Source organism: Gymnogyps californianus, chromosome 2, assembly GCF_018139145.2.
Source record: "Gymnogyps californianus isolate 813 chromosome 2, ASM1813914v2, whole genome shotgun sequence".
Lineage (NCBI taxonomy): Eukaryota > Metazoa > Chordata > Aves > Accipitriformes > Cathartidae > Gymnogyps > Gymnogyps californianus.
The window spans coordinates 93,901,133-93,915,095 of record NC_059472.1 but is presented as its reverse complement, the minus strand read 5'-3'; the positions used below and the strand labels follow the sequence as shown (position 1 = coordinate 93,915,095).

The window sequence follows — 13,963 nt, the reverse complement described above, 5'->3', positions numbered from 1 at the left end:
TACTGACGGAATTTGCAACTCTATAAGGTGAGGACAACAGAATTCTCCTGCAAAGCTGCTTGCCTATCCACAGCACTGAGACAAAACAAAATATGCTGGAAGATTTCTGTGATTTCTATAGTGAAGCAAACAACCAGAATTTTAAAAAAGTCAAAGATGAATTGATTTCTTGGACTTCTGTTTGTAAAATGATTTTTCTTAGTTTTGGATTTATATTTCAAACATCTAGAATATTTCTACTTCAGAATTTAGTTGTGGCAAGGGGGGGTTAAAACCACAAAATGAGAACAGCTTTCATTTAAAAATAATTCATTTAAGACCTCATACATCACCAACGGAGATGTTCATTTGAGCAGGAAAGTTGATACGTTTATGACAATCTATTGTGTACTTTTCCAGATGATGGCAACACACTGACAGCTTTAAAAGAAGCAGACATGTTTCTGTAAGGTTTATTGTCTAAGCAGCCTTCTCCCTCTGCAGTAATATAACAGCTTTCATAGAAATGATAATCAACTGTAAATGTAATTCCAGCATTTGCTAATGATCTCCAAGGCTGGGAAAAATAGCATCTTCTGTCTCAAGCCCTCTCCTGTAGATGCACTATTCTTCTAAAATAGTCTGAAAGACAACACATGCCCTTCTTTTTCATAAAGCATCCATTCCCAGTTCTTTTAAAAGATTTCAGACAGCACTATTCTCTTTTCCACTTCTGTAAGATGTGTCAGCCAACAGAACATAATTCATCCTCAGGGTAAGGAGTTTACAGCAAGCTTTTTTTGCAAGCAGCAGAACCAGCAAAACTTTATTTCCTCTGTGTCTGGAGGCAAAGCTTGTTTGCAGATTCAGTGGTAAGGGACAAATTCATCCTGCTACCTCTGCTTTAGCTGAGGCATTAATAGGGTCTCTCTCCTTTATTAAGCCCCTTATTCTCACACACCACCTGTAACTTGCTGTCTCTGGCGATCTGGACATCACTTGTGAAATTTGACTGAAGTGGAAAAAAAGAGGGCTTACAGCAGATGTACAAGTACCATCTTGCAGCCATCATTTCCTTAGGAATCTATGCTTAAAAACTGGAATTTTTAAGAAGAAATATTAAACTCAACCCAACAGTGTCTTCAAGAAGTGATGGCAAAACTTAGCACCCAGCAACAGCTTAAGTGAAAGCAGCACTCTGATTCTTAAAAATGATACAACTTTAGTCTATTCTCACTGATAAAGGTCATTGCTAAAGAATACACAGGCAATCTGCCACTCTGGGGGCAGATTACACTTACGTACATCCATTTCACTTCTTTCATATCATTCATCCAGGATACTCACTGCTTTCACTGGGCTGCAACACGTTTAAGTGTTAACAGATTGATTAAAATCCAGAAATATGAAACAAGCTGCATTGCATTTCACTGTAGATGGACAGGGATTACTGGAGAGACTGTAGAGTCAAACCATACATGCACAGAGGGACTGTGCAACACAAACTGCATATTTATCTGTGGGTGATCCTGGGCAGAAGACCAAGAGTCACTGCTCTTTAAAGGTCTGCTTTTTCAAAGGTATTGCGAGGTATGACAGCAATGATGATAATTTTTTGAAACAGTAGGCTACACAAAAACAACAAGCTACATCAGAGCCAGAGAAGTTGATGAACTGACATATTCAAACACAAGAAACCAAATCCCCATTCCTAATCAGTGGAGGTCAGATAAGGTTTTCAAGGATATAATTAGAGAATAGTTGTGGCAGTCAAATAGCAGGTTTGTGACAGAGCATGAGAAGTTTTCCCGACTTGTACAATAATACCCTGATCATTTACCTATGCTGTTTCAAGATATATAACAAGCAAGACACAATATCTTGCTTCACAATACATTAAATAATATATTAAACAATATTTTCCTGCTATTATTCCCATTTGACACCAAAAAAGTAGACCACGTATACATTTTCATTCTCTTGTTTCTTGGATTTGTACCTTAAAAATATAGTTCTCCTTCTAAAAGAAGTTACTAATTTTTTGAGAAACAAAGGCAAGTCAGAAAAATCATTTGCTTATCTATGTCCCTTCTCAAACACAAATGCAGAAGTAGCAATATAAGCTCATCAATCAGCAGCTAGAGACAAAAAAAAATAACTACTTAGATCACCTACTCCATTCCTTTTCCGAGGTCTGGATCACTCCCTAAAGCATACAGAGACATTCTTGTAATACATGTCCCGCAAAATCATTGTAGATGATACACAATCACACATCAGCATGGCCTGAGCACGTCGTGTTTATTTAAGAAGGTAATGTCTGCCTCAAAAGTAGTGTATGTTCTGTGCTATGTTGCAGTTGCTATGGAAACTTTTTTCTTGTAAAGCAGAGCAAATACCACCTAAAACCTCAGCATCTTGTTGGTATAATATTTAATGTTGCTTCAGTAACTCTTAAATGTCTCTGCAAAAAAAATTGAGGCTCCTTTTAATATTTTTTGACTGACACAGACCTAATTTTTTTAGGTTAGTTTTCACTGACAGGTATGCAACCAACACCTTAGAGAATTCCTATTTATTGTGCTAAAAATTGGGTGCAAACTATCAAAAGTATAAGCAAACCCAAGTGACAGATTTACGGCTAGTTACACAACCGCTAAATTGAGAAAGGCTTATAAGCTAACACCCCACTTTCTACCTTGGTATTTATACCTACTATTCCTATTTATGCTACTAATGCATAAGAAGCCTGGTAGCTTTCATAAACTCTGTAAATCATTCAGATTCACAACAGGGTCTGCCAATATTTGCAAAGCAAACACAGGACACATCTACATGGAATCTCTGCATCCAGTGTCAATACCCACAGCCAGCTCCCACCACCTTCCCTCCCTTGCCCCAAACAGTATCTTAACTTCATGAACTGCCACAGCTAAGGCATTGGGGCAGCTCACCTAATAAGGTACAACACAGCATGAATTAATGTGATAGAAACCTGGTCGAGGGTGAAAATGTTTCAAATGCTCAGATGAGACATTTGGCCATTCTGAACCACGACTGTGCAACAGCTTTGCCTACAGAATGGCTGCAAACTTACCTTTATGCAGAGAGGTTTCCTCTGGTTGCCCCTCAAACTCATAAAACGTAAAGGTACCTCCCAACATGAAGCTACACTGCTTCACACAATTTAAAAAAAACCCAAAGTGACACCATTACTAGAGATATCTTCAACATGATCCATGATGAAAACATACTTTATTGGACAACCAAACACCTGACATTAGAGAACCTCCTTTCTGCTCTCAGGCAAAGATAACCTATCAAAAGGTTGCATTTTTAACCCTTAATGTTAAACATAACTTAAGGGTTTTTTTGGATATAGTTAAAAAGTAGACATACAATAAAGTTACAATCTGCTCCCTTTTTCAGCATAAAAATATTTTTAATGACACAGAAATAGATCTGTTTTATGCATAATATAAGATGATCAGATATGATGTTACAATTAGCAAGAAAGAAGAAGAAGTTTAGCAGTAAATGTCTAGCTTTTAAATGAAGGTCCAGCACTAGGAAAGCCAACTGTGGGTACTCCTGCACTTGCCATATCATAGATATACAAATATATTGGTTTATGTAATTACCATCTCAGTAGGTAAGACACTAGAAAAGCCAACATACCAGCATTTCCCAAGCTTGCTACTAATTAAATCATATGCATAGAGGTTCAATCCAAGGATGATCAAAGTTAATGAAAAAAATTCCCATTTAATTCAATGAGCTGTGGATCAGTTCCAGACAGCTAGCTGCTACTCCATCCTTTCTTCTTTATCAAAAGCACTCCAACAGTGCAAAAGCAAAGAGGACTCCATATGAGTCTACAGATTTTGTATCTCCCCTCAGATCTGAATTTTAAATTAATTGACAGTTGACTACATTACATACAATTAAGTAATCTTTTCCATAAAGCCATATTAGAGGCTACTCCAGGTTTTGAAGGAAAACAGACTACTACTATTATTTTTACATCAATAGCTTTAAAAGATTTCAACTATTTCTTTCACATACAGGTTTACCCTCATTATAAATTTCTTTATGTGCCACATTGTTCACCACTGCAGCAATATATTGCCATACCCGAGCATGGAAAATATCAGTCCAATGTACTAAATTTATAAGGCTTCCTAAGATTAACAGAAAGATAAAGTCATCTAAAGTCAAAGAAATAAAGAATGAATGTTCAGATCAGATAACTATCTATTTTTAATTACATTTGAAACGTAGTGTCACAATTGTCAAACAACGTCAGTAAACTGGACATTACATTTATGAAATCTGAATAGCCTATGATTCAATTCTTGTTAACAATGCTTTTTCACATTCTACTTTTCACTAAATGCTTATACTAAAAATGAGAATTTAATTTCGGCACCTCAAAACTCAGCTCCCAGTGCTGCACAGATGTTTAGTTCTGTCTCTTTGTAGTCAGGGTTTCAGCCTGAACGTGCATTCAGATCAGCCTAAAGGCTCTCATTCGTTTAAAGCAGAGCTGGACAGGAGTTGCTGTAAAATCTTTACTTAGGAATCCAATATATGCATCATTGCTATTAGCCATTGCATAGTGTCTCAAATCTAATGAGCATTGCATAGGAAATTAAATAATAAAAAAAAAGCTTTTCTGTTCAAGAATCAAGAGTCAGTTAAATGAAAACTGAAGTAGTTGGCTTTCAACAGGAGAAATGGTGTCTATGCCTAAAATTTCACATTCCATCTATACAGGGACACAAGCTTAAATGAAAAATGGTGTTTAGACATAGTTTCAATAAAACTTGTGTATGCAATGCTGCCTAGTTGGCCACCTTACATCCTTCCTACTCTAAGATAGATTTCAAGCACTACTTGTTGGAAAAGGCATTTTCTGTCATAAAATCCATCACATCCAAGTTTAAAAAGTTTTGTAGGTATAACCAAAGAGGTCTACTCTTAGCACCTTCTACTTCATGTTACAGAACCACATTAAAAACAATGGGAAGGGAATGGTGTTACTGCAACCTTTATTACCACACCTCAGGTCTCCTTTGCTGTAGCTACTCAGAAGCCCCAGACAGCTGTGCCGCGCCACTGGGAACCTTGTGGGAGTCAGAGCAGCAGGATTTTATTCCCATGCAGCGCAAAAACATCCCTCATGGAGCTCCGAAATCCAGAATTGGAATGTGAAATGCTCTCCCAGTCTGTTTGCCCCTTCTCACTCAACCCCTGTCCGAGACTAAAGAGGGAGGTGTCAGAAAGTGATGACTGAAATTCCTACCATCCTTCTTCTGCTTCACTTTGCCAGAAATTTCTGCAGAGCCGCTTTTAGGCATCCAATTAAAAACGATGCTAGCAGGTTTTTTTGACTGGGTCCAGACATGTAAGAAATGGTTCTAAACTCAGCTCTTGACTGAGTACAGACATCGCTACAGGATAACACAGACTATTAGAGTTTAAGATACAATGAGTAAAAACTGATTCCTATAAATTTACCCAGGCACTAATATAGCTCTTGAAAAACACTTGAGAGACTTTCTTCTACTTTAAAACACTGCTGCTGGCCTACTCTCCTTAATAAGGGCCCATTATTTCTGAAATGTGTAAATGGGACCTACAAGTTGTCAGAGTAAATAGAGTTTACTTCTTAGTACACTTTTTTCCACGTAATGCAAAATCCTTTATTGCTTTGGTATGATTCCCTATCACTGAAGCTCTTTTCTGTTGACTGAGTGAAATAGAAATCAATGACCAGATTTTTTTTTTTTATTCTTCCGTTTATGTGCTAGTGATTTAGGCTGTTGTGTTCCGTTACTGTTAATGGGGTTTAGAAGCAGAAGACCCCTTTGTCTCTCAAGAACTATTAACCAAAAGTCTTAGGCTACAATTGCAAACATACACTATGTTACAGCAAACAAAATCTGTTCAGAAACTCTGTATCATCATTCACATTCAATCCCAAATCACATGGGTTGCAAGTACTAATAAAGCAGGAGAAAAAAAAAAGTATAGGAAAGAGCAGCTAGCCTACACAGAGTGCAGTATTGACTGACATGTTGTAAAAGGAAAAAAACCAACCCACCATATAAGTTCCTAAATGACACAGTTCATTCCAACCCATTTAACCTACACAAAGTGCCGGATGCACATGAACAGCAGGATTTGCAAACAATACAGACAGCTCTGCCAGCAAGTCTCACATAATCACAGTATCTGTCTCAATACAGTTGGTCTCACAGCTATACAAATTTCAGAAGGTAAAACAAAAATGAAGACTGCACTGCTAAACATTTTCAGTTTGGTTTCCTTTACCCTGACCTTTTTAGCAAACTTATTTACTATATATACATATTTATTTTTTAACTACTCTGGTGTTATTTCCTTGATTCTAGCACTAAAGTTTACCACAGGTGGATGGATAATTTATTTCTTCAAAATCCCATATGACTTTACCAAGCCTCTGTGCTGCCTCATCACTCTTCCAACACATTGCTGGGCTGCAATATGAAAGACTTGCTTTGCTCTTTTAAGAGCAAGTGTACTCAAGAAGACTTAACTGCCTAGCCAGCCTCCATTAACAAGCTTAAAAGTTTTACCTTGTATATGCTACAGTTCTGAATGTATACTGGTTACCAAAAGACAGAAAACCCAACTTGCAAATATTCTACTTATATTATGAAACATTTTCTGTAACTGTAGCTCAAGAAATGCATGAACTATATTTAAAGCCTAAGGGTAAAAAAGTGTAGTCTTTTCCCTTAAAAATGCTTTAACTGCAACAAGAGATACTGAATTATAGACAATGCTGCTGAGAAATATTCATGAGAAATTTTATAATAAAATCCGTCAATTTAAAGTTCTGCCTATTCAAATAAATACAAGTCAAATTTTAAAATGGATTTGCTTAATCCTGTTCTAATGTCCTGATACAACTGTGCTTTGGTTCTGTTAAAGTTTACAGCTAGGATTAATTTGTATGTGTTCAGGCACACTTCCCTTGTAACACTGTATCTGATTACATCTGAACACTACTACCTTTACAGTGTTGAAGAGGTGCTGACATCTCCTATAACTTGTTAAAGAAGAACTAGTTCCAAGATATTCTGTAGCAAGCAAAACAAGGGAAGTATGATTTAAAATACAGGTTTAAATTGTGTCTCCATCCAGTCCTGCTACCATAAGATAAAAAAAAGTTTGAGACTGTTACAGTAAAAAGAACAAGACTAGTATCACTAACTTCCTCATTTGTCTTTGATGCTAGAAAATAGGATATATTTGGGTCCATGGCTCACAGCACCCTAGGATAATGGGCTCCCAAGCAGCTTCATGCTTTATTATCTTTAATGTTACCAGATAACATCTCTTGTGAGGCTTGCTAATGTTGATATACTTAGTCCAGATAAAGCACAGCACGAAGAACAAAAGAAAACCTTTGTTTGAAAGGCCTTGAAAAAGCCATACATTTTAATTATGTCAGAGAACCGTTCTGTGGCACCAGATACTTGAAAGTCACACTTCCTTCCAGAGCAAGCCTCAGTGAAAGAAAACTTAAGAGAGTGCTCAGGATACACATCTCAAACTATGGCACACAGAAGTATTTCTCCATCCAGTCTTTAGATAACAAAGGCAACATCCCCTCATCTTGCATTTTGAGCCAAGATATACATATTGACTGGGTGGAAGCAGCTACACAAGTTAGGGAACAAAAGAAAACAATAACATGGAAGAATCATATCTTTATTAATAATGAAGAATAAGGTGTTATTATAGCTCAAGGTCACATATGACAAAACAATCTTCAGTTAATGCCATGTCCATTACGTACTGAGAGAATCAAAATTAAAACATAGCAGTAGTTTTGTTTGTTGTTGTTTTTTTTTTTTCCTTTAAAACCATTTGTAGAATTGCAATTTGCAACATGCTGAAAGATCAAGTTCCACACAGGCCCAGCAGGCTCTGTCACTCAGGGTCTGGAATGAGAGCAGTCAGGGGACACTGGGGTCAAATGAGCTCCTAACGTCAGGTGAGGAAATAGGATTTGGTAGAACCTGCAATATCTCTTAAATGGTGTTTATAGAAAAAAAAAAAAAATCACTTAACACAGGGAATCTGATAAAAGAAACTAGAATAAGCATGGTGTTCCCACATACTTAGTTCAAGTCTTCATCTATCCAGCAGAGTTTCTGTTTGCAGAATGAATATTATATTAAGAATATAACCTACACAAGAAAACGGTGAAAAAATGGCAGTATCAGAATAAGATACATTGGAAGTGGAAGGGTGGGGGAATAAGAAACACAATCTGTGCAGGGAGGGAGAAGCACACAAGGGAAAACAGGAAAAGAAAAAGCTAACCTGTATCAAGCAATATCTCTATCTATTTAGAACAACTTTCTTCCATAAAACTTGACAAAGCCAGTGTGCCAACATAAAAAGCAAGTAGCTTTTCTAAGTTCAACAAAACTATGCAGAGCTGATATTTAATTACCTCTTCAATATCTGATAATTTTACATGTGCAATACCGTATCTGTTCATTTTAGTATATTATCTTCCCAAGGGAAGAGCTGGTGTAATGCACTATGCAATTTTTCACCCTGAAAGTAATTAGTATAATAAAATCAGTTAAAACAAATATTGCAAAAAAAGGTATGTTTACAGCCAAAATAAGAAAACAATGAAAAGATTATGCTAATATTCTCCAAAATAAGAACATTCTCAATGAAGGTCTTGAACACTGTCTTGAAAGTCAAATGAATTGTGAAATCATACACAAAAAAATTTTAAAAGAAGCATCATTAAATCTCTGTGAGGACCCTGATAATTTGCTCTGTTTATCTGTTTTTCGCCATTTTAGATGCAGCACGTATACTTCAGCAGGAATCATTTCCAAAAAAGGCAAAAAGTTAAACAATTATGAAAATCACCTGCATAAAAATAAATGAAAGGAAACAAAGCATGTATAGTGCCAGGAAAAAAATAAAAACAAAAAAACTGATCTTGGGCAAAACTGATCCTAGGCTACAAAGCATACCTGAAAAAGCTAATCACAGAAATTCTAGAACAGGGAGATACTTAATTCAGGAATCCAGACAGATGAACTCTCATAAATCTTCCCAGAACGGTACTTCAAACTATTTCTTCCCCCATTCCTGTTTCCTGCCTTTCTGCAGAATGTTAAACCCATCCCTATAGGAAAGCTGGCAGCTCCATTTCATAGGTCTGCATCCCCACCTAAATCCACCCTCATCCCCAGTTTGAGCTAAGACACAAAACTTTATGAAGAGACACAAACACACATTGCCTTTAGCTTATTCTGCTATGGGGACAGGAACATAACAGGCTGGAAGGTTAACAGTGGGATTTGTAAGGCCGTAACCATTGCCTCTCTCAAGAGCTCACTCCTCATTCACCAGAGCATTTTATGCTGGATTCTAACTTGCATCAATTATAAGTGGTTTGTAAAGTACAGAGAACCTAATTCTGCCACCTGTTCTCACACTGAACAGCAACTTATTGCTTAGGTAGCTGGACAGATTTCAAAGGGATTATATTCAAAAATACAGACGTACTCCAATATAAAGATGGTAAAATTTGTCCTTCTGAATTTGTCCTTCAGAAGATTATCATTTTCTACCTATCTACCTATTATTATTATTATCTACCTATTTTTTTATCTCAAGTCTCATTATTTTCTTTGTATTAGGAGTAAGGAAACTCATTAATTCTATATGGAAAGCAAAGTTAGATAGCTAGCATACCTAGTTAACATACCTGTCTTTAACAGTTGGTGAATATAGATTTTTTTTTATTCTTAATTAAAATGGACAAGGACTGAAAACTTGTTACTACTTAAAAAGGCTGCCAGTGCTGGTGTCAAAGATAGATTCAAAAAGCTAAATTTATTTGTAATTACTTACCTACAAGCAGAGATAATCTTTCGTCAGCTCTGCTTCCTTTGCCCGTTAGCTTTAGTCAGTGCTTTGTTTCTTCTCTTCAGGGACTGGCTGAAAGACAAATTTTGGCACAGTCACCCCATATATAAAAAACTGAAACAGAAATAAAATAAAAAGAAAGTTCTGTCTAGAAGTGTGAAGGCACATGAGGAAATATTGACAATTCATCTTATCCTACAAACGCATCAGAAGCATGATATATTTAGAAACGTGTCCCTAATGCACTATCATGAATGCTGGCCAGAGCTCTGGGGACATAGAACTGATAGTGACACAAGATGAAAGATCAAAAAATGTCAAGGATCATGCAAAATTAAGTTATTTTAAACTCTACCGTTACTACAATTCATTAATACGGATATATTGTTTTCCTCATTTAAATGAAAACATTGTTCTATAGTTTTCTTTCCTCTCCAGAAATATTCTCTTTAGATTTCTTTGCTTCAGCTTCATATTTAAACTGTTGGGTTTTTTCCGGACCAAAAGGCCAAGCTACCAGAACAAAAAGTCACATGGATGCATAGCATCATATAAAATGAAATGCATTACAAGTGGAAAATCATATTTCCCCCTCCCCTCATCACACAGTCAGAAAACTGAACAGATCGCCTACTTACAATTCACTTAATCCTTGCTGCTTTACACATTTTTGCTCAACCTTTCTTTCTCTAAAAAAAAATAAAAATATTAGCGTCTTCCACACGTCCCATTCTCAGAGGTCACACCTTGCCCCAATAACACCTTTTCAACATATTATACAAGAACTTTCCACTTTTATTTTACCTTGGATAACATGTTTTCCTACATCAGCTCCACTCTGCCTTATAGCAACATGATACTTCTACCCCCACTGATACTTTGCTCTAGGAATTGCTTCCAGGAAATAATCACACAAGAAGTATTTATAAGAAAATGCTTAGTGAAGTGGATTTTCAGGGAAGGACTTAAGCAATAGCCCTTGACTTGAGTGGAGCTAGCCCCTAGTATCATTTGACAAGAGGGCCGATGTCCACAATGCAGAGAGCAGGAGAAGAACTGGGATACAGCCAAGCAGCAGGTTGTCTTTGATTTCCCATACCTGGGACACGGGACTGGCTAACCAGAAAAAACCCACAGCACTGTGTTAGCTGTGCACGCATCCCCAGCGCTGCAGCAAGGAGAATCTGGGATGAACAGCATGACCTTTACCACCACAACATGACTGTGCACATGTTTTTATACATATTCACACATGCTTTTATACATATTCACATACACATTCATACATGACAAAAATAAACTCAAGAGAAGAATTTTGCTCTAGCAAGACATCTTAGATGGAATAATGATCTTTAACTGAAAAGGTTGGCAGTACCATTTGTAACCAACTTGGCAAACTGGAAATCACAAGTCAGCAAAAAAGATACAGGAGTGACTACAAAGAGATTTTCAGTTGCTCTTAAACAAAATATCAGTCCTTGTTCTACAGCTAAGTTTGCTTCCTAAGCTAAAAATGTCAATATCCACTAAAAAAGAATGAAAAAAAATTCAAAATAACTAAATAAGTTAGCCTGGCTGGAAGACAGCTATTGAGAAATATGATGATAGTGTAAATCATGGAGGAGGGAGAGGAATTACATAGCGTGACTCTAAGGGGCATAAATGAAGAAGTGGGATGAACTTAGGGAAGAGGGTGGCATAGGCTGAGCATCAGAAAACATTTCTTAACAGCAAGATACAATATAAAGTAGAATATTTTTCCCACAGAAAGGGAAGTTATTTAAGACTAAATTAGATAAAACTCTGCAAAGCACAGCAAAGAAACCATTTCTGAATCGATGAGGTCATGGATGAGAACACTTAAATCCTGTCCTTCCCACTTCTCCGGATTAGGTTTCTCAGCAAGATTTCAGTGTAACAACCAGCCACACCACAAAAATACATTCATTTCTTGTTGGGTTCTTGTCTTGAAAAATACCTTGGATTTCATCAGCATTAAGGTTAGAAGTGTCATTTGCATTTAATGCAACTATTACACACTGAACTATTTAAGTATCACTCATAATTTTAATCCCCTATTACTTATTCTCCTGCTTATCGCTGTAACACAAAATTATCCTTTTAATTCAAGACTTTTACAGCATTTTTATTTCAGGCATTTCAAAGTACTTTACCAACATATGTACACTATCAACATCTTTCAAAATCAACATGGTATATATCAACATTGCATGTCATTGATCCAGAAGTTATCCCACAATTGCTGAACTGTCCAGCTGCTTAACATGATACATAGTTAGCAGGCAACAGGATGCCCATGAAATCCTCTGGTGTTGCACATGGCCACAGGAAATTAGAAGATGAAAACTGACGCCAACAAGGAAAACAAAGTTCAGTGTTTCTTTCAGTTTGATGCCTGCAGCAGGAGAGATCATGAACCAGCAAAAGGTTGAGTAAAACAGATATTCCCTTACACAACCAAGTATTAAAACAGAAAACCCACTACTGGCATAGTTTGGGGTTTTTTTTTCCCCCCCTATTATTACTATTCTTACAGTCTTACTTTACACAATACACAACATTCTGCAATTCAGTTTGGAAACAGATGGCTTAACTCACAAAAAGTGACCAAGAGAAGAGTTTCATCCCATTTTTTTCTTCCCTCTGAACTCTTAGGTAGAATTTTCCAAAATGCACAAATAATTTAGGAGCATAGCTGAATTTGAAACATGGAAGTTTCTCCTCATGATTAAAAATGTTCTTTTCTATAGGGCAACCAAATAAATATATATTTTTTAAAAAAGCAGAGTTATTCAAGGCCTCTTTTTGATACTGTGGAAATCTTACTCACTATAGGGAATGGTTAAATTATAGTTTGTTACATTTGTGACTGAAATCCCAAAATTCTCATGATTTATAGTCCTTATTTTAAAGGTCCTCCTCTACACTGGGTAGGATCTCACTGTGCACGACACCATCCATCAAGAACTAAGAGCAGGGAAGAAGAGAGAGAAACCGCACCACAGCAGCAGGGAAAAGTTAACATGTTTTCACAAATTGAAAAACAGTAATTAAAAGAGATAATATCATGACAATCAATTATCATTCTGACCCCCAAAGAAAAATAATGAACATGAACAGCAGCATACCAGGAAAACACATGCTCTCTTGAAGTGTTGAGTGCCATATCATAAAGCTGAAATAGTGTACCGCAAGGAACAATTCAGCAATGTAGGACAAAACATCCAATATGTACTGGAGAATATAACAGCTGTTTCCTTTCACACCAGTCCACAGTCTCTGCAGGTATTTCACCCAAACCCCCCCCCCCTTTTTTTTTAGCAGCTACATATTTTAAATATTAGTAACTATTCCAGATACTGATACTATTATATCATTCTCAAAGTGCCTATTTATCCCAAGAGATGCAGAAAGACAAGGCACAGCCCACCTTCCTTCCTCAGACCAAACGCCAAAAGCAAAAAGACTTCCATACAAATGAACACCCACCCCCCCCCCTTCAACAATGATTATGTATCACTGCAAGTAAGAAAAACATCTCCATAAAATGTAATAATAAAACAGCACTGAGTTTTAAACCAGAGAAGTTTGGGGGGGGGGGGGGGGAGCAAATCATCCGCCCATGTCTTGATTGGTCCTGGCTTGGTGTCTAGATTAAATTCAGGTGTGGATTCCCCCCAGGGAATGAGGAGGTAGTTAATGAAGTGATCGTTACTGCTTCCCCATACCCAGGCTCCAGTGTCACAGGACACAACAGTGGTCATTTGGGCTGTGTCTGTCCTTCAAATTCTCTGCAGGCTTGCAGTGATGCACATAAACAGAAGACTAGCAGAAACACATGTACACCAGTCACAGCAGAGGCAATGCCCACTTACTGCAGAATGACAGGACTTCCGAGACCATGATCCATTGCTTCCAAGAAAACGCAATAATAAAATACATAATAAAATAATTAATTTTTCCAGTCAGCAGCACCAATCCAACTGCACAAAGATGACAAGTTTCT

At 36.9% G+C, this 13,963-nt stretch overlaps 1 protein-coding gene across 2 annotated transcripts in view; it reads right to left on the bottom strand.

Annotated features, from left to right (window-relative positions):
* FARS2 (phenylalanyl-tRNA synthetase 2, mitochondrial) overlaps positions 1-13,145 on the bottom strand; it is a 247,512-nt gene extending 234,367 nt beyond the window's left edge. For both annotated transcript variants that reach the window (XM_050892724.1, XM_050892725.1), the window contains exons 1-3: positions 13,086-13,145; positions 10,575-10,625; positions 9,922-10,008 (exon numbers count right to left, since the gene is read on the bottom strand). The gene's annotated coding sequence lies outside the window, so the exon portion shown is untranslated. The remainder of the gene's footprint in view (positions 1-9,921; positions 10,009-10,574; positions 10,626-13,085) is intronic.
* Positions 13,146-13,963: the final 818 nt, after the last annotated feature.